Here is an 18,826-nt window from a genome sequence, read left to right on the forward strand (position 1 = left end):
CCAATTTACCATGCCTGCTTCCCTCTCTCTCACAGGACTATCTTTTATACATATGAACACATGCATGGACTGATGCATGGACTGCGCGTGTGCGCGCGCACACACACACACACACACGAGGCAGTACATTTATTCACAGAGGTCGTCTTCTTTTGGTCTCACACAACGCATGAATTGGTGCTTGTATCCCTTTCATAACACATAGCTGGTGTCTCTGACTTGCACAGGCACACACCACTGGTGGCCTACTCTGGCATGCATGGGCACACACACACACACACACACACACATTTGTATTAAATACACACACTTTGCCATCAACACCTTTTCTTTTATATGCACACAGATACACATGCCACTTGGTCACGTAGATTTTGCCTGCTATTCACAAGCATGCTAAGGTATTGCAGACAGCTTCTCTCTGTATTTCAAACGTGCATGTACACACACACACACAGAGAGAGAGAGAGAGAGAGAGAGAGAGAGAGAGAGAGCGCCACACGGACTTTATTACTTTGCATTATGGTTGCTTGCACACAAAGTTTCACCATGTCCCCCTTCCATTTCCATAAACTGTCCAAAGAAAGCTCTCCTCTGATCTCCTTTCCTCTGCTCTCCTCTCCCATAAAATACCTATTTTATACTGATGCACATGTATCCAGTGCTTTTTTCCTGTGGGGACGCAGGGGTACACATACCCCTAAACATTTTTTGAATCTTTGTACTTTTGTCCATTTACTGTATTTATTTTCCCCAATTTGAACTATAAAATGGTGATTTTCTTGAGTGAAAATGAGAGTATCCCTAAACGTGGTTTTTTAAAGAAAAAAAAGCACGGCATGTATCCCCACCCAGTTTCCTTCCATGCACAGACAGCCCCAGTTGCACACAACTTGCATGCACCCTTAGGCTTCATTCTGCACTCAGTCACACACAGGTTCCCCTTCTCATCTCTTGCACACCCAAAACTTCCACACTGTGTGGTTGCACATACAAATAACAATGGCCAAACAAGAGAGATCTGTCTTCGCTTCCCCCCACACCACGCATGCAAACAAGAACACATGCAGCAGACACATACACACAATTCTTTGGGAGGGTGTGACATTCTCCCTCTCCTGATTGGGTATCCCTTACTCTCAGCCCTGAACTGATGTGCACAGTCATTCATCCACATACACAGACATCATTGCCAGGGACTTTGTGGCAAGCTCTGCCCCTCTTGTCTGTACAGATCAAATCTTAAGAAGTGAATAGATATGCTTTCACCTCTCGCATCCTTTACTACTAGCAGGATGCACTGTCCGTGTTTTCCTCCAGCCATTGATGGGGGTAGGGTGGGGGGGTTATCCATCACTAGAGCTCCTTAATCACTCAGCAGAAAATGCTTTGCACACATTTTCCCTCATCTTCCTTTTACTGCACTTTTCATGTCCTCAGGACTCTGCAGTTCCTTCATTTTGAAAAAAAAGGCAAGAAAACAGGATCCTGCAAAAGAGGGAAGGGTGCTTATCTCTCGGGTAAGCTGGGATACACAGGATTGGGATATGTAACGTTGGAGTGTTGTAAGGGTGGTGGACAAGAAAGGATCTTGTGTATGGTCCTGTGAGCCTAGCAAGTGAGTGTTGGAGTGTGTGAGGAAGCCTGTGAGACAGCTGTGTTTGCACTTTTGAAAATGTGTGCAACAGAGCATGGCTGTCTGCCAGTGTGCTCCATGCTCACAAGACACATGGGATTGTACCTTCATTTTAACTGGTTCCAGAAATAGGGTAGGATGCATGTCCAGAAGTATTGAGGCATCTGCATGAAGGGGTGGGGGTTGAAGGAGGGCTATTGCTGTGAGAACATGTGTGTATGAGTAAGAGGCTGCAATGTGAGTGCATCTGTGAGGGTGATGGAGGTTGTGCGAGAAGATCAGTTCTAATGCATTCATGTTCATGTGTTTGGGGCTATGAAAAAAGGCAATGCTTTTTTTCAAGGGCAGCATCTGGGAGTAAAGGCAACAATGGTGGGTGAACATTGAGCATGTGCATTTGTGGGTGTTGATACCACTGCTTATAGAAGGGAACCAGTGGGGAATATAAGGGGATGGTGCGTATGAGTGGCACCATGGATGGGTTTGCAATATGGATGATGCACATTCCCTGGAAAATGCCCAAGTCTCCCTAGTGAGATCAGAACCAACACTTCCTTGCTTGCATAGCTCAACCCTCACTGGCAGCAATACAATTGTACTAAATTAAAATGCTCCCAAGTTTATCCCACTTCTCTTTCCAGGGCCTAGTTAAGAGACTGTATAATCCCCTCAAGGCAGCATTTAATAGGGCCAGACAACTGCCCTGATGAAATGTCTTATTTTGCAGTGATTGCTGCAGGGAGAAAAAGCTGGTCCCCCAAGAGAGGACTGCTGAGAATGGTCTTTGCTTTGACTCCCGTGCCCCTGGGGTCCCACTGTATATCCTACCCCCTTCCTTCCCCAACAATTCCATATTTAAGAACTTGGAAATATTTGTGGCATCAGCTAATACAAAGTCAGGTTCTCTCTTTTTTTTGATAAGCACATTTGCAGGTGTTTAGGATTAACATTAGGGGGTGAGCTGGGAAGGTGGGAAAACTGTCATAATAATTAAGCTGAATTAGGGAACCATCTCTGCCTGTGAAATAGTGTGTTATGTGTGTGTGTGTGTGTGAGAGAGAGAGAGAGAGAGAGAGAGAGTGAGTGTGTGTGTGTGGGAGACTCACGTCTGAATGCCGCTTTTTAACATGTATCTCAAAATCTGTTCTGCTGTCAGACTCAGTGTGGGTTGTTTAGGTATGTCACGATGCAAAGCAAGAGGGGTTGTTTGTGTAGTGGGAGGGAAATATCAGGGGATGACAGAATAATCTTAAAATGTCTTGGTAAAGCGGGGACAAGGATGGAGAAAGGGGGTAAATTGGAAGAAGAGAGAGGATGCAGAAATAACAAATAAAAGAACATTTGAATCTTGATATGTTAAGGTTGTCAGGGGAAGGGCATGAACATGTTTCAAACATGTGGTTTTATACATGGGAACCTTTGATGAAATGCAGGTATATTTAAGCACCTTTCAGGCAACACAATCAAATCACCCTTGTCTGTTCTCCTTGTCTCTAGAAAAACTCATCCCATGAAGACACTGTGTCTCCCAGAAGGGGGAGCTCTGACACCATTTCTGGGGCCCGCCTATAGATTTGCGGATGCCAGCTGTATACCAGAGCAATTTAAATTCCTATTTGGTTTAGATCTGCCGAACACACACACACACACAGAGAGAGAGAGAGAGAGAGAGGGAGGGAGGGGGACAGAGAGACAGAGAGACTGGTAATGGCTAAAGCACCCTTGCATAAACTAGGGTTGCCATATATTTTCTTTAGGATTCCCAAAGAAAAGCCCAACAATTTTGTCCCCTCTCCCCCAAAAAGCTCAATAACTTTTATGCCCAGATTTTCACTTTGGCAACCTTACCTAACCACTTTTACTAACCATAACACTGTTGTATCAAATCAATGGTCCAACTAGTCCAGCACTCTGTTTCCCACACCAGCCAATTAGATGCCTTCAGGAAGAATTAAAAACTAACAGGCAGGGCATGTGGGGGGAAACCACTTCCTCCAACTGTTTTTCCTGCAGTAGCAGATGTTTTGAGGTAGACTGCTTCTGAAGCTGAAGGTTCCACTTAGCCTTCAGAGGGATAGCCTTCAGTAGACCTTATCCTCCATGGATTTGCCCAAGACTCCCCCTTTTAATGAAGTCTAAGTTTGCAGCTGAAACCACATCTTGTAGCAGTGAATTCCATAAGCAAACTAGACATTGTGTGAACAATGACTTTTAAAAAAAAGAACAGAAGAGAAAGCTTCATTTGTGTGGTATTATAGACTTACTGATGCTCTGTGTGAAGCTTGTTCCTCCCCAAAACTGCCTAACTGAGGTGCCAGGCTTGGGAAGGTATGGAGGTTCCAGCAGTGTCCCATAGCCCTTGTGCCTTCTTCCCATATGCCAGGCCCTCCTTCCCAAAGGGTTTGGGAAGGCAGTGAGAGAGCTCTTGTGCCTTGTTCACAGTGCCTGTCACATTTACCCGGCCCTTGTGCCCACCCTCCACCATAAATACAGTGCTGTCTATAGTGATCCACAGCCAAGATGGCCCTGAAAGTGTCCCAAAGCACTCTCAATTACTCCCCAAAGCCTAGCACCTCAGGCATCAAGTTATGGGAAGGCAGTAATAGGGCTCTGGCAACATCCCAGAATCCTCCTGCCTCCTTCCCCAAACCCTGCACCTTAGAACCCTCCCCCTTCCTTCTGTAAGTGTGGCATGTCCTAGAGACCTTGTGTCTCCTTCCCAAAGGACAGTGCCTCAGTTTCTAGGCTTTAGGAACCAGCGAGGTGGCTCCAGCAGCAGATACAGACTTTGGCAATATGGTACCCTGGTTGAGGACAAAAATAATCTCCTAAAGATGATGTCCAGCACCTCAAAGCTGCTGTGCCGCATTTCTTAAGCCTAGCACCTCAGTTATCCAGCTCTTGTGCCTCCCTCCCAATATTTCTTATTTTCACAATTATTCCTTGCTCTGCCCTAAAGACACGCTGTCAGCTGCAAAGCCTGGCACCCCAAAGCCCCACCGCCTCCTTCGCAAAACTCAGAGCCTCATTTCCATTCCAGAACCCCTGAACCTCCTTCCCAAAGCCCCGTGTCTCTATTACCCTGCTCTGGGAAGAGTGAAATGGCTCTGGCAGTGTCCCAGAGCCCTCTTGCCTCTTTCCCCAAGCCTGGTGCCCCAGAGCCCTCCTTCCCGAAGCAGGCTTCAGAGCCCTTGCAGCTCCTGCCCAAAGCCCAGCGCCTCAAGATAATATCTGGTGCCCTCCCTAAATGTTTCTTATTTTCACAATAATTCCTTGCACCACCCCAAAGTCCACAGCGAGCCTGGCACCTCAAAGCTCACACACCTCCTTGCCAAAATTGGTGCCTCAGTTACCTAGTTCTTGCACCTCTTTCACAAAGCCTGACACGTACTTCAGAATCCCTGCACCTCAGTTAATGGGCTGAGGGAAGGCAATGAGATGGCTCTGGCAGCAGGGGTGAACTTCGGTAATACAGCACCCTAATCAAGGACAAAAAAATTCACCACCCTATAGACTGCACTGTGCAATTAAACCTGGCACCTCAAAACCCTGGAGTCTCCTTCCCAAAGCCCACTGCCTCAACCTGGCACCTCCTTACCCCCAAAATATTTCTTATTTTCACAGTAATTCCTTTCACCACCCTAAAGATGGCACTGCTGGCAGTGAAGCATTCCTCCTTCCCAAAGCCCACTGCCTCAGAGCCCTGTGCCTTCTTCCCAAAGCCTGGCACCTCAGTTGCATCCCAGAGCATCCTTCTCCAAGCCTAGCACCTTGCTTACTGGGCTTTGGGAAGACGGCTCCTGAAAGTGGTGTGGTGTGAGGGTTTTGAGGTACTATCAGAGCCCTTCCACTCCCTCCCCAAAGCCTGGAAAGTGAGGCAAACCCTCTGGGTGCACAAGTGGAGGAAAGTAAATAAATTGAGAGTGGAGAACTGTAGGTTTCCCTGGATCTCTGTTTGTTTATTTATTTATTTCCCCTCTCACATAAGGTCACAATTGCCTGCCTCTAATCTCTCTCTCTCTCTTTTTTAATTGAAAAAAGCAAATCCTCTATGTCACTATTAAATACAATGTTCAAATCAGGATGAGGAAGAGTTAGGGTTGAGGGTGCTGATGAAACCCCCACCCCCCACCTGTTATTTCCACTAAACTGAGTTAAATTATCTTCTCCCTGTACTCTTCTAAAAATAGCAGCTGGGGGGGGGCATACTAAAAGAGGGGTGAGAAAATTCTGGCCCTGGAAGGGAATGCAATATGGCCCTCCAGGCCTTTCTTTCTGGCCCTCAGAACTCTCCCCAGCCACACCCATCACTGGACCCTGTTGAAATGTGGCTTTGAACTCTGATAATGCCTTTTACATGTTTAGATGGAAGTTATGAGCATTTTCTCACTTGGTTTCCATAATGCAATGTGCTAAGCATGCATCATGTATCTTAAGGTGGGTATACCAGACTGGAGAGAAGTGTCCTATTTTACCTCACCTTTGGCATACCATAAGTGCTGACATAGAGGAGCACTCTGTGATCACAGTGACAAACAGGATGTTCATGGGAAGCCCACAAACACAACTTGAGCACAACAGTTTCTTCACCTGCAATTCCTAGCAACTAATGTCGCTGCACACAGTTAAAGTGTAGCATAGCTGCCATGGGCAGTAGTCATCAATACCCTTGTTCTCCTGGAATGTTTCTTACCCTGTTTTAAAATCATGTGAGCTGGTGGCTACTGCCACATTAGGCAGAATGAAGCAGTTGCCTCAGGCAGCTGAATTCAGGCATTGCCTGAAAACAGGAATTGCTCCAGACATTTTGTTGCCTGAGGAAAAAGACAAGATGGTGCCACTCTCACAATCCTATGTACAGAAGCTGGGCAATTGAATCTTCCTTCAACACTGGGGATGGGGTAGTGTCCTGAGGGTGGAAGGCACAGCATGAACTGCTACCCCCTCTAAACATCTATATTTATTTGCTTTTACATCTTTGTTTTTATATTCCACCTTTGCTCCCAGGTGCTCAAGGGAGCATACATGGCTCTCTCCCTCTCCATGCCATGAAGTAATTCAGGGTGAGAGATGGTGTCTAGGCCCCCAAGGTCACCCAGAAAGCTTCATGGCTGACTGGAGATTTGAACCCCTGTTCCCCAGGCCCCAATGACTTAACCACTTCTCCACGTTGGCAGTCATCTTACTCTAACAATAGGGCCAGCCCTGTGTGCAACAACAGCAAACTGTCAGTTGTTTAATTGATTATTGTTGTGGTTTACTCCCAGGGAAGGCACTTGTCTCAGATACTGTGCGCTAGGGATGGGAAATTCGATTCAGTTTGTGTTTCAAGCAACCCCCTGGAATCTGCACTTTCCAAAGCAATATGCAGATTGAAACGCAGCAAATCTGTTGAAACTTGCACTTTCCCAAATTGTGCTCCAGCAAATTAATGTGTACAAGAATGCATATATGAGGGTAATAGTGTGAATGAAAAAAGATGCCTATATTTGTGAAAATAATATGCAAAAATGCATTATATTAGGAAAAGCTGCTTCGTTAAGCAGTGTATTATTAGGAGAAATTCACTAAAATGCTCATCAGCTTTTATGAGGCTTTTTATTATTATTCATTTACTGCAAACCAATGTGGGAAAGGGGGCAACAGAATTTAAGATTGGAAAAATGAGAGATTTAAAGGTTTGCCCATTCCTACCATGAACCTTTGGGTGAGGACTGTGAAGATTGAGTGGGGAGGGAAATATAATTTCCTGTTTCGTCTCAGGCAGCGAAATATCTTAGACCAGCCCTCAGCACCCTCCCCCACAAATGTCGGTTTGGCACAGCTTCATTTGCCTTTTCAGTGCCAGCTTAAAACTGTTTTAATGGATGTTTTCCTGCCCCTGTTGTGCATTTAATGGATGTTTTCTTGCTCCTGTTGGTTGCCTGTCGCTGCCTGTCTTAATTGTGAGAGTCAGCTTTTGTATTGCCTTTTCAGAAAATTGTTTTGGATTTCTGCGTTCATGTTGTATTCCATATTGCAAGCCGTGCAAATTGAACTACAAAATGTGGCTGGCTGGGGAAACCATTTACTTGCCTGCTAAGAGGATAGTATTTCATGGCAAGCTATTCATGGCTTCCCATGCACTTGATCTGGAAGCTGCAATTTGTGCAGAATGCTGCAGCATGAATGCTGATGGGAGTGAGGTCTTGTCTGCACCTGTGCTCTGAGGTCTGCAGTGTTTGCCAATTTGCTACCAGGCCAAGTTCAAGGTGTTAGTACTAGAATATGTTTTTACTTGTTGAGCACAAGAGTAGAGGAGATAGCTGAAGAAATTGGCACCCCATTTCCCCCCTAAAAGCTTAGCTCCTTTCCTTTGATCACCATACGGCTTGGACCATCGTATTGTATTTATTTTTGCCATTATGCCTTTAGAAGACATCTGAAGGCAGACTTGTATAGGGAAGTTTTTTTAATGTTTAATGTTTTATTATGTTTTTATAAATGTTGGAAGCTGCCCAGAGTGGCTGGGGCAACCCAGTCAGATGGGTGGGGTATAAATAATAAAATAATTATTGTTGTTGTTTGAGGGTATGGAGTGTGTCCCCCCAATGCGCTTGCGCTGTGGAAGGCAAGGGGGTTCTGCATCCTCTTTTTGCTCTTCAAAATATGGCAACCCTACATTTAAGCACCATGGTGCTTGACTGCCCCCACAAAGAGTGTGGTCTCAGCACTATCTTTCTGCATTTGCATGGGAAACACAAGCTATCCTCTTCTTAGCAGGCTAGGAAGTCAAAGGATCAAGCAGTCCAATATGATCCAGTGCTGCCGAGCAGTAAGGAAAGTAGCCAACATGAAAGTGAAATAGGCTGTTAGGGAAGGGGTTGAACAATCTATCCTTCTTCCAAAGCTCATCTGCCTGTATTGAATTGCTTCCAACCCGTGGCCAACTGGCAAGCTGCTAAATGCAATGATGGGGGCAGAAAGTTGAAATAATTTTAATCTGTTTTAGTATTTTAATTTTTGTAAGTTTTAAAGTAGGGTTGTAAATTCTTATTGATTTTACTGTTTTATTTTTTGTAAACTGCTTTGAGGTTTGTTTGTTTTTAAACTATCCAGTGATACGTTTATAATGTAGTGCAATAATTAATATAATATAATAATATTATATCCCGCTATTTCTGTAATGAACTCAACTTACTTTATAATAAATAATAAATAAAATCTTTATTGCAATCCAAAGACCCATCCAACAATTTCAGAACAAAATACAGTTAAGACAGCCAGCCACAAAAGAGGGAGGAACCAAGGCGGTTGTTTTGTTTTGTCTCAAGCATGATGATCCTTGTTTCTTTTAACTTCCAAGAGAAACTTTGCCACGACCGGTGTAATATCATTAGACCAGTCATCCAAAAGATATTTAATATGGGAGGCTTCAAATTTTCCCGGCAGATTTGCCAGTAAGGATTTGATCAGTTGGTCTCTTGCTTGCTCGTACTGCCCACAATGCAGTAAAATATGCTTCATGAAATCAATGTCCTAAGAACATAAACAAAGCCTATTCTGATAAGGGATGCCTCTCAGTCTACCATTTAGCACTTCTGATGGAAATACATTTAGTCTGGCTTTGGTAAATAAATGCCAATAGGTTGGTACAGACAGGTTCCTAAGATATGAGGGTATCTGAAAATTGTACCCGTATTGGATTCCTGCTGCTACCGGGCCACAAATTACATGGGATCAAGATCGCAGGTCGCTATGTGAAATGTCCCAAAGCCTTTGCCTAAGGGAACTTACTTTATAAGGTTCACTGACTACCCATTTCTTTCTGAGCTGCTTTTGACTATTAAAGCCTTATACATCTAGGGACTATTTCCTCCAGGAACCCTGCATGAACCCTGAAACCCTTACCCACGTACTACCACACTGGTGGAGGTCTGGAGCGTGATGAGGGGAGAATGGGTCTTCTCTATATCATTTTTTCAATTATCAGATCAGGGCAAAGTTTGGTAATCCTCGATAGCATGGCTCCCTGAGTGAGCCCAAAATTTGGTTCCCCCCAAATGAACCTTCTCAATCATGGAACTTCTCAGTTTTGTACTTCCTCGGCTTGGTGCCCTGTGTAAGAGAACTACCCTACCACCCTAAGCTGGTGCTGATCAGATGCTTTTGCCAGAGAGGTCCATTTGGCAGCAACCTTGCCATCATCTTGGCACCAGACTAAGAGATTCTTTTTACTTTCCCAGGTATTTAAGTAGCACCAATTATCTTTTGGGACGCAGGTGGCGCTGTGGGTTAAACCACAGAGCCTAGGACTTGCCGATCAGAACGTCGGTGGTTCGAATCCCTGCAACGGGGTGAGCTCCCGTTGCTCGGTCCCTGCTCCTGCCCACCTAGCAGTTTGAAAGCACATCAAATTGCAAGTAGATAAATAGGTACCGCTCCGGCGGGAAGGTAAATGGCATTTCTGTGCGCTGCTCTGGTTTGCCCGAAGCGGCTTAGTCATGCTGGCCACACGACCCGGAAGCTGTATGCCAGCTCCCTCGGCCAATAAAGTGAGATGAGCGCCGCAACCCCAGAGTCGGTCACGACTGGACCTAATGGTCAGGGGTCCCTTTACCTTTACCTTAATTGTCTTTTAGAGGGCTGTTAAATTTATTTTGAATTATGCCATTTTATTGTATTTTTCTTTACTTTTTATATTGCCCTGGGACTTTTATTCTTTCTTTTGTCAAATAATATTTATTAGTTTTGCAAATTTTTAACAAATCAATACCAAATTGCATTATCTTTAATACATTTTTTCCAAAAATTGACTTCCTGCTCTTCGTCCTAGATGCTTCCCAACTTTTCCCCATCTGCTTGATTTTACATATTTATTTCTAATTCCCATTTCATTCCTTATATTTGATTTACAATTTTTACAATTTTTATTTTTTCCCTTCCCCATTATACATCATCTATCGATTTATCAATTCCTGCGCGTATATTTACATAACAATAACATATTCCCTTAAAGAACAAAAGATATTATACATCCTGTTGCCTATCCACTTTAAATCATTACTTATAATTTTATATTAGTTTTTCTTTCTTTTCTTCTTGGGTGTGCTGCCATCTGTGTCTATCTTCTCCTCCATCCTTCACCTTTCAGTAGTTGCCCATCTTCACTTTTCCAGTCTACACTCCTCACAGCCAGTGCCCATTTCCTATCCAGTTCCATGTTTTGCAATTCATGCTGTCTCCACAGCGTTTGCATTCTATTATCTGTTGTAAGATTATTTCTCAAGGACAGCCATCTGGTATTAACTCTAAGCAAGAAGGGCTCTCTTTATACAGCCCTACACACATCATCGCAGAAACTGGCCCACAAAGACCATTGGGGAGGAAGACTATTATTCCTTGAAAACTTTAAAATACTAGCAAGATGCCCTCCCCTCCACCATTGCTTCTTCGCCAGTTTCACAATCAGCTATATTTCCAAACATAGTTCTTAGTCTCTCTTGCTTTTGAAAAAGCAATCATCTCCAACAACTCAAACCTGTGGTCTTTATTTCCAATTTCTCCTTTTCCTTTTTTACCTCCACAGTCTGGGTGAGGGTGGGTAATATCTCTTGATAGTGAGTGAGTGTGCCCACCCACCCTCCCACCCACACAACACAGCACATAAACACACAGACAGTGTCCTTTTCACATACCCCTTTCCAACACAATTCCAAATTTATTGCAGTCATTTCCAATATTCCAAACTAAATTCTGGAGGGGTGTGTGTAATCATCCCTTGACACAAAGAAGAAAAAATATAAATCTCTTCCCCTCCTCCTTCACTTCACAAGCTTTGCACACACAATTTCCTCATAACTCATTCTGTATTTATTCTCTTTTACTTAAATACAGCCAGGTATATCAAGCTAAGGTTAGTTTAAACTCTAGGGTCCTCTTTTGTAAGCATTTATTCCATTAAGGCCGGAGGGTAACCACAAAAACAAGGAACCTTAAAAATATAGAGAGCTATCCTTCTCCTCTTCCAATTCTCTACAGCAGGAATCAACTTCATCACCAACCTTGGTTCCAGCAGCCAAATATGTCAGCAGCTTGTTCTCCACATCTTCTCCACATCTTTAACTTAGTTCCAGTTAGCCAAACTGAGAAGGGAATCTGCACCTGCCATGGCAGATACGGAGGCTGGCTCATTGGCAGAGAGCTTGAAGACCCAGTGCCATTCTCTTCCAGCCCGTTTCGGAGCCTTCTTGCTTCAGCAGCGGCAGGATCCAGATCCACGGTAACCAAGGGGGTTTCAAGTCTCCCTGAATTGTCTCAGGGAGTTTCAGGGGACATCTCAGCCACAGCTGCACCCCCCCTCCATCAGAACCTTTCCCGATTATGGGAAAGCAGCCTCCATGTCTGGAAACAGAAACAAAATTCAGACTTTTCTTCTTCTTTAAGAGGGAACGGCTTGTTTCCATTCCACAAATAAATCAATCAATCTCCAAATGGCACATAGAAGTCTTAACATTGGAACAAAGAAGCAATTCAATTGGAAATGATGGGATCTTTTCTTTGTTTTGTAGTTTTCATCTTCCAGCCAATTAAGTTCTCTGGGTGGCTTTTAACAATAAGCTGGGGCAGGGAACTTTTTCTCTTTTTTCAGCTAAAGGGCTGTGTTTGGGGGGGGGGGCTTTTGGGTGCCACATACCAGTGGAAATCAGGGTCAAATGCAAAAGCAGTTGGAATAATGGGACTGGCTTTTATTTTTGTAATTAATATACTGTATACGGCTGTTGTAAAGGCAACATGGATCAAGTTTTTGGGAAGTAATTTGAACAATCAGGAATAATTTTAATTGTTTATAATGATTTTTAAGGCAAGTTGTATATTTTCTCCATTCCTTATTAAATTTTTGGTCTTCCTGGTTTCTAATTCTTCCGGTCATTTATGCCATCTCAGCAGAAGTCATCAGTTTAATCTGCTATTCTTCTCTGGCAGGTACTATGTCCTCTTTTCATCACTGGGCAAGTAACATCCGGGCAGCAGCGGTCCCATACATAAATAGGCAAGTAACATAAATGGGCAAGTAACATCCGGGCAGCAGCGGTCCCATACATAAATAGTCTCATTTGGTCCATTGGTATTTCGGCACCTAAAATCCCTAAAAAGAAAGCTTCATTTTTTTAAAAAAAGAAAAGGTTATTTTAAACATTTTCCCCCAGTTCATTATATTTCATTTCCCAGAATTCTTTGACTACTTTACAAGTCCACCACATGTGATAAAAGGTGCCTTCTTTTTCCTTACATTTCCAGCATGTACTTGACTTTGTTTTGTACATTTTAGCTAATTTACTAGGAGTTAAATACCACTAATACATCATTTTCATATAGTTTTCTTTCAAAGTATAACATGCTGTGAACTTTAAATCCCAGTTCCATAGCCTCTCCCATGCTGCAAGTTGTATATTATACCCAAAGTCCCTGGTCCACTGTATCATAACTGATTTGACGTGTTCATCTTTTGTATGCCATTCTAATATTTATACATTTTAGAAAGCAATTAAGTCTTATTTTCTAACAACACTTTTTCAAAATTAGAGGTTTAATTAGAAAAGCCTTTCTTTTTGTCCATCTTAAATATGTCATTAAGCTTATGATATTGTAACCAATCAGTTAATAGTCCTCTTATATCTTCAAACCTCTTTAATTTTGTGTTCTACTTCCATTAATAATTCTTTATAAGTTGCCCAATCATTTCTCATGTTTAATTTTTTTAAAGATATCGGGGAAAGCCACCATGGTGTTTTTTGTTCTAATAAATTTTTATATTTTCCCCATACTTCATAAACCACTTTCCTTACTACATGGTTTAGGATAGGTCTATGTACTTTAACTTTATCGTACCACAAATATGCATGCCAGCCATTATTATCATGGCCTTCAAGATCTAAAACATCAGTATTTTTTTAATGATATTCATTCCTTTAGCCAGCATAGGCAGGACACCTCATAATATATACTTAAATCCGGCAGGGAGAACCCATCGCTTTCTTTAGAGTATCAGCAATTTATATTTTATTCTTGGCTTCTTCGTCTGCCAGACAAATCTGGTACAGTGGTACCTCGGGTTACAGACGCTTCAGGTTACAGACTCCGCTAACCCAGAAATAGTACCTCGGGTTAAGAACTTTGCTTCAGGATGAGAACAGAAATCATGCTCTGGCTGTGTGGCAGCAGCGGGAGGCCCCATTAGCTAAAGTGGTACCTCAGGTTAAGAACAGTTTCAGGTTAAGAACGGACCTCCGGAACGAATTAAGTACTTAACCCGAGGTACCATTGTAATGATAAGTTCATCCTTCCCCACACCTCCAGATTTTTCTTTATTTCTCTCCAAGCTGTCATATAGTTATCTTTTAAAATATTTATATTCTTAGCTGTTATCCACACTCCTAAATATTTTTTTCCCCTCTCAATCATTAATCCTGTTAATAATTGTAATTATTTTTTATATTGGTCAGTCACATTATTCACCAGCACTTTTGTTTTGCTTTTATTTATTTTAAAGCTTTCATTTCAACGTATCCAAATTTAGAAATCAGTTCCAGGACCACAGGGTCTTCCACAGTTACCACAAATGCCTGCAAATGCCTTAAGTGTATACGCTTTGTACCCTACTGTTATTCCCTTTATTTCTTCATCAGATTTTAAACTTCTAGCCAGGGTCTCTCACACTAAAATAAAGAATAATGGTCACAGGGGACATCCCTGTCAAAATGACTAACTTTTTTCTCCTTTTCACACAGGTGGAAATTTGCTGGCAAACCAGTATAAAACCATTAAACTCTGTCTTCTCTTCCAACAGGTTACACACCATGCATTTTGCGGCCTGAGGTCATACCCACACCATACATTTAAAGCACTCATACTATTTTAAGAACATGCCCCCCACAATCTTGATAAATGCTTGTTAAGGATGCTGGGACTTGCAGCTCCCTGAGAGGTAAACTGTGGTTCCCAGGATTCTTACTGGGAATGCATGAATGTTAAAGTGGTATAAATGTGCTTTTAACATATAGTTTGGAAGGTGACCTGCTTCTCATAAAAACTGAATCCTACTTGTGAAGTTCTTTAAACAAAAATCCCAAAGAAAAATAGTAACTTTAGGAAAAGAAGCATTTAATAATTTCTATGGGGTATTATTACCCCATTGTTATAACATGGAAGATGAATGTACAAATGTACAAATCAATAGGTCAAAATCTTAACATATCTCTACCTCCACCCCCCTGGCTTTTCTTTGCAAATGTCTCTCTCTTCCTTCTCATTCAGAATAGCATACAACCTTCCAAGATTAATGCAAACATCATTAAGCACTTCCACAGGGAGGGATGTTATTCTGGACACAGGTGTGGCTTCAATATCATTCATGAATGAATGTTGGGGCAAAAGATGGTGAATGATGTCTACCTCTAAATATCAAGGGTTAATATTACTTTTGCCTGTTTTGTTCCTTTTCAAGTGATCCCAGACAATCAGGGATCACATACAGGATGTAGCCAATCAGGTTTTATTCTTGTTTTTGATGTTGGCAAATGAAGCCCATCGATAACGCTTCCTGTATTGGTCACATGGGTGGTCCCGCCCAATCCAGGATCACTAGGGAGGGACTACACCTCAGTGGCAGGGCATTTTCTTTGCATGCAAATCTCTGGCATCTGCTGCCAAAATATTCTGGTAACAGGTGCTGCTGGATAAAGTGAGCTAGATGGTCAAATAGTCTGACATCATGCAAGACAGCTTCCTATGTAGAGAATAAGCAAATCTTTAGCTGTGATATTTTCTTTAGACAAGGAGAGAGAGAAATGTCAAGGTAAAATGGCACCACTATCTTGCACACAATAATTGCATCTTCATGTCTTTGTGATAAACTTTCCACTTTCTTCTTCAGCCCCCTTGAGATGATCCCTTTGATTGTTCTTTCCCCACTTGCCTTGATTGGTTTCTTACTTGTCTTGATTGCCTTGCTGGGCATTCCATGATCTTAACAATTCTCTTCCTACATATCTGTGTTTTGTTCATTCATTCTCTGTGTGTGCATGTAGCTTGTTTAGCCATTTATAAAAGCCCATTCAAAGTTCAAGAGAAGAAAGTTTAGAAGCTAGCTTGGTTGTGGCTTCTGTATCATTTCCCAGTTCACATGTTATGCTAATCCCATCCAATGTTTGTCCTCTGGTTTACAGCTCATGTGTGGTTTACAGCAAGGTAGAATTCCACCCAAATTGGCTTGCAAGTAGTAAGAGAAATAACCATCTTGGATCCAGTTCCCTACCCTGAAAGAGATGGCTATGTTTGGCAAAGGAAGACCCTTGGCCAGCCTGTCCCTGCTCTAATACTGTCACTGTTTAGGATGACTGAGCAGCAAGAAATGTGGCACTTATTGGTTACTGAAAGCATTAAAAAGAAAAAAGAATAGAGAGAGAAGTTGTAATTACATTATACTAATATACCATTGAGTCGCTCTACAAACACAAATTAAATAAGTAAAAAAAAAAAAAAAAAAGGAGGAAAAATATGTGTTGTTTAGCCTGGAGGGAGGAATATAGATAGGGGTGGGGGATTGCAATGAGAGGCAGAATTCTTTGAGGGCAGGATGGAAGGGAGCCAAGCACTTTGCAAATGAGAACACAAAAAAGCCTTTTCAAAAAGAAGCCACTAGGAAGGAGCTGGTGTCCCGCAGGATTCTGAGCTGTGGGAGGTCATAAAAGCACCACGAAAGTAAAGACCATAAAGGCTTCAGTGATTCCATGTCAGTTAATTCCACTTTGCATTCTCTAATTAAGGGGAATGGTTGCTATGTTTTGCACTGCAGAATGTAAGAGGATCCCCTTCTGGGAGCTCCTGCGACCCAGTTGCTGATGGAAGTCCTCTCTCTCTCTCTCTCTCTCTCTCCCCCCCCCCCCTTCTAATGTACTGAATAGCATCTTAGACATGGGTCGGCAAACTAAGGCCCATGGGCTGGATCAGGCCCAATTGCCTTCTAAATCCAGCCCAGGGACGGTCCGGGAATCCGGGCAGCAGGCATAGCGCATGAGAGTGATGGTTTTTGCGACAGACAGGCTTGGGGGTCAAAAGTGAGGTGGGCAGCTGCTTGAGACAAGCCCCTTCTCCATCCATCACACATGCAGCAATCTTTTCTTCCAGTGTGGGGAAGAGGGAAAAGGAGACACAGTTCGGATTTCCACCATGGAGTTGCCGGCAACTGACCTCAGGAAGGGCAGTTGCGGCGACAGGGGCTTGGAGACACCTCGGGAGTGACGCCCGCCGGTGTCTGTGGCAGCGATGCTCCCCGCCAGAGGAAGTGGGGAACACCTGGGCGGCTGCACTCTGAAGCAGTTCTGCGCCCTGCTGGGGAAGCTGCTTGTTAGCTACATGGTGTGAGCCATGGAAAGGTAAATAGCCACCGCCTTGCCTTCCCTCATGCGGGGAAAAGAATGTTTTTGCTTCAGCGGCGCCAGCATGACTTAGCGTGGCCAGCATAACTAAACTGCTTCTGGCACAATGGGACACTGTGACAAGTGCCGGAGCACATGGAAAGGCTGTTTACCTTCCCACAGCAGCGGTACCTATTTATATACTTGCACTGGTGTGCTTTCAAACTGGCAGAAGCTGGGACAGAGCAACAGGAGCTCACCATTGTCAAGCAGATTCAAACCACCGACCTTCCGATCGGCAAGCCCAAGGGGTTCAGTGATTTAGCCCACAGCACCACCTGTGTCCCATGCCACCCATGCCAGCCCAGCATGACCACACCCCACTACCACATCAGAGGGAAGTAGGGTGCTAGCTCTGCCCTCTGTAGATTATTTGGACAATGGCACAATTTAGCCCAACTCCCAACTTGCCTCCCCATGTTCAATTTTGCCCAACCTAGCTCACTTCCAGGATATTGGAAATGTGGTCAAATTCAGCCCAACTACAGACAGTCATTGTCCTTGCACAATCCTTTGTTGTTCCAGATTGTTTCCTTCACATTCCTTTGAAGCTCCTCTGAATGTGAAGAAAGGTATTTTATCTGGCTGGCACATTCTTTTTACATTTCCGACCACCATCTGCACTATATTCTTACCATTGTTCTCAAATCAAGTTCTTATTGCTGTGGCTCCAGCAAGCAATGCACAGCAAGAAAGGACATTCTCCTTTCAAGTATCAATGCATCTGCCTTTCACAAGGTTATCAAGTATGGGCTTTTTCTCAATACCTAGACACATGCTTGAGTCTTTTTAGAACATAGTACTGTAGAGGTGGAAGGCAGCCCAGAGGTCATCTTATCCAAGCCCCCACAGAGCAAAAATCACAGATAAAAATCTAATCCAACCTCTATTTAAAAACCTATAATGTCTATCACTTGTTCAGTGTTCTTCCACAGAATTTCATTCACATCTCTTAAACCAAGCAGTGTGGGGTTTGGGGGTTTCTTTTGCTATTTCTTCGTACATAGGAACATAGGAAGCTGCCTTCTACTGAGGGATTCCAACACCTCAAAATAAATATATTAGCTAATGTCTCATATTTGCTATGGATGACTTTTTGGTGGCTGCTGCTGTTCTTCCCTCTACTGCACGTACAGTACTCTATATACAGACATCTTACCTGCATTGTGTATCTGCTTGGTCTCAGTTCACTTGTATATATTCTCTGGAGCTATTCATACTGAAGGCACTCCAGCTACCCACATGCAGGAACAGTAAAGTAAAGATTGCATGGGCTGATGGATGCTGGTGAATGAATTGTCTTAATTTACATCAAAACTGCAGTGCCTTTGGTGCCTTCCAACTCTAGGAATCTGTTGGAAAACCCTGATGCTAAAAGTACAATCAGAAGGGTCCCCCAAAAGTATAATACAGTGTGGGGAAACCTGGTAGTAGCACTACAGTGTGGGTGGAACACAGAATTGCTCTGGACAGGACAAAGTGACTAAACAAATTTAATAAATAAATAAAAGCAATGAAAGATCATCAGTTTATCTAGTTCAGTATTGTCTACATACTGATTGCCAGTGGCTCTCCTGGGTTTCAGGCAGGGGATACTTCTAGCCTTACCTGGAGATGCTGAGATTGAGCATGGCCCGTTCTTTGTGCGAGGCAGGTGCATTGACCCTGAGCTATGACCCTTCCCCTTACTGTAGCCTTTCAGTAAACGAGATCAGGTTGTTTCAGGGCATTT

At 43.2% G+C, this 18,826-nt stretch overlaps 1 protein-coding gene across 2 annotated transcripts in view; it reads left to right on the plus strand.

Moving 5' to 3' along the window:
• Nucleotides 1-18,826, plus strand: part of BRINP1 (BMP/retinoic acid inducible neural specific 1) — a 109,706-nt gene that overhangs the window by 2,356 nt on the left and 88,524 nt on the right. The window contains exon 1 of one of the 2 annotated variants that reach the window (XM_080990885.1): nucleotides 1,438-1,520. The exons of the other annotated variant lie outside the window; for it this stretch is intronic. The gene's annotated coding sequence lies outside the window, so the exon portion shown is untranslated. Of the gene's footprint in view, nucleotides 1-1,437; nucleotides 1,521-18,826 lie in introns of those variants that run through there. 2 annotated transcript variants of the gene reach the window in all.

This window comes from Podarcis pityusensis (genome assembly GCF_964106645.2).
Source record: "Podarcis pityusensis genome assembly, chromosome: Z".
NCBI lineage: Eukaryota > Metazoa > Chordata > Lepidosauria > Squamata > Lacertidae > Podarcis > Podarcis pityusensis.